We start from the raw sequence: 2,785 nt of genomic DNA, 5'->3' as shown, positions 1-2,785 counted from the left end.
TGAAATGAGGATGCATCTTACTGCCTTTCCAATGAAGCAAGTTTAATTTAGTAATAGGTGAAAAACCATCCCTACAAAGGTGTTAATCAGAGACTTGGCTTTGTGGACACTTTTCAGAGAACAAATTTGTTAGCATAAAAATAAAGCCAGAAAATGAAGAGCTGTTTAATCACTCAATTGGATTTTTTTTGCCAGCATATTTCTTTTTCTCTGCAACCCACTGCTAAATTGTGCTTCCTAGCTGTTTTTATAAAATCACTGAATCACATCTAACTCTGATTACATCAGAGTAGGCCAGGTACCCTACACCATAAGAGGGGGTTTGAAATTTTGACTTGTCTACTTAAAGATCACCAAAATCTGATAACAAGTTCAATTACGTCCCTGGGTGGGATTGAACCACCAACCTTTTGATTAGTAGCTGGACACACTAACCGATTGCGCCACAGAGACACTTTGCAACAAATATATACTGACAAAGGCTAATAAGCATACATCTAGAACGTTTCCTAGAAAAACTTTAAAAAGTCAATAATCTGGAGAGTTTTTGTAAGATGTTTCTTCCATCAACCAACGAAGAAACACATTGGTACTTTCCCATGATGAGTGAGTGCTTCAGGATCTCTTGCACTTACATGTGCAGCAGAGTACTGCAATGGAAGCATGCTGGGCCCATAACCCAGAGGTAGGCAGATTGAAACTATCCTCTGCTATATGCATTTTTTTTGTTAATTAAAGTAATCCAAAACTGGGATTGATATGTTAGCTATTTTATGTTTACTTAAAGTACAATAACTTTTACCATTTTAATTTGTTTTAATAGTATATTGACAGTATTGTTTTCTTTCAAAAATCCACTTAATTTTCTTTACCCTATTATTAAAATGGTAATTGACAAAAACAAACTACATTGTCACCAGAAGAGCAATACAAAATGTACAAGTGATATATTAAAATCATCTTTCCAGCTTGAATTTCAATGATGCATTGGGGCAACGATTTTGTGAGAAACATCTTCACCCTTAAATAAAGATTTTCTTAATTCCTTACCTGTGTGCTAATTAGATATCACCTTGTTTTCACATTAAACAGACTTCCACATGAGAAAGCAGCAAGGATGCAGTGGCGTTAATGTTTCCTGGTGTCAACCTGTATTATTTCAGTAGACATTGAAATGAGGATGCATCTTGCTGCCTTTCCAATGAAGCAAGTTTAATTTAGTAATAGGTGAAAAACCATCCTTACAAAGGTGTTCATCAGAGACTTGGCTTTGTGGACACTTTTCAGAGAACAAATTTGTTAGCATAAAAATAAAGCCAGAAAATGAAGAGCTGTTTAATCACTCAATTGGATTTTTTTGCCAGCATATTTCTTTTTCTCTGCAACCCACTGCTAAATTGTGCTTCCTAGCTGTTTTTATAAAATCACTGAATCAAATCTAACTCTGATTACATCAGAGAAGGCCAGGTACCCTACACCATAAGAGGGGATATGAAATTTTGACTTGTCTACTTAATGATCACCAAAATCTGATAACAAGGTCAATTACATCCCTGGGTGGGATTGAACCACCAACCTTTTGGTTTATAGCCGTACACACTAACTGATTGCACCACAGAGACACTTTGCGAAAGTACATACTGACAAAGGCTAATAAGCATTCATCTAAAACGTTTCCTAGAAAAACTTTAAAAAGTCAATAATCTGGAGAGTTTTTGTAAGATGTTTCTTCCATCCACCAACGAAGAAACACATTGGTACTTTCCCATGATGAGTGAGTGCTTCAGGATCTCTTGCACTTCCATGTGCAGCAGAGTACTGCAATGGAAGCATGCTGGGCCCATAACCCAGAGGTAGGCAGATTGAAACTATCCTTTGCTATATGCATTTTTTTTGTTAATTTAAGTAATCAAAACTGGGATTGATATTTTTGCTCTTTTTTACTTGAAGTACAATAACTTTTACCATTTTAATTTGTTTGAATAGTATATTGACAGTATAGTTTTCTTTAAAAAATCAACTTAATTTTCTTTACCCTATTATTAAAAGGGTAATTGACAAAAACAAACTACATTGTCACCAGAAGAGCAATACAAAATGTACAAGTGATATATTAAAATCATCTTTCCAGCTTGAATTTCAATGATGCATTGGGGCAACGATTTTGTGAGAAACATCTTCACCCTTAAATAAAGATTTTATTAATTCCTTACCTGTGTGCTAATTAGATATCACCTTGTTTTCACATTAAACAGACTTCCACATGAGAAAGCAGCAAGGATGCAGTGGCGTTAATGTTTCCTGGTGTCAACCTGTATTATTTCAGTAGAAATTGAAATGAGGATGCATCTTGCTGCCTTTCCAATGAAGCAAGTTTAATTTAGTAATAGGTGAAAAACCATCCCTACAAAGGTGTTAATCAGAGACTTGGCTTTGTGGACACTTTTCAGAGAACAAATTTGTTAGCATAAAAATAAAGCCAGAAAATGAAGAGCTGTTTAATCACTCAATTGGATTTTTTTTCCAGCATATTTCTTTTTCTCTGCAACCCACTGCTAAATTGTGCTTCCTATCTGTTTTTATAAAATCACTGAATCAAATCTAACTCTGATTACATCAGAGAAGGCCAGGTACCCTACACCATAACAGGGGGTTTGAAATTTTGACTTGTCTACTTAAAGATCACCAAAATCTGATAACAAGGTCAATTAAGTCCCTGGGTGGGATTGAACCACCAACCTTTTGGTTAGTAGCCAGACACACTAACCGATTGCGCCACAGAGAC

At 35.4% G+C, this 2,785-nt stretch overlaps 1 non-coding gene across 1 annotated transcript; it reads right to left on the bottom strand.

Moving 5' to 3' along the window:
- Positions 1-2,711: 2,711 nt before the first annotated feature.
- TRNAS-ACU (transfer RNA serine (anticodon ACU)) lies at positions 2,712-2,785 on the bottom strand. The gene has a single exon. It is a non-coding gene; the product is annotated as a tRNA-Ser (tRNA).

This window comes from Pseudophryne corroboree, unplaced genomic scaffold (assembly GCF_028390025.1).
Source record: "Pseudophryne corroboree isolate aPseCor3 unplaced genomic scaffold, aPseCor3.hap2 scaffold_614, whole genome shotgun sequence".
NCBI lineage: Eukaryota > Metazoa > Chordata > Amphibia > Anura > Myobatrachidae > Pseudophryne > Pseudophryne corroboree.
This window is presented reverse-complemented; position numbering and strand designations above follow the sequence as displayed.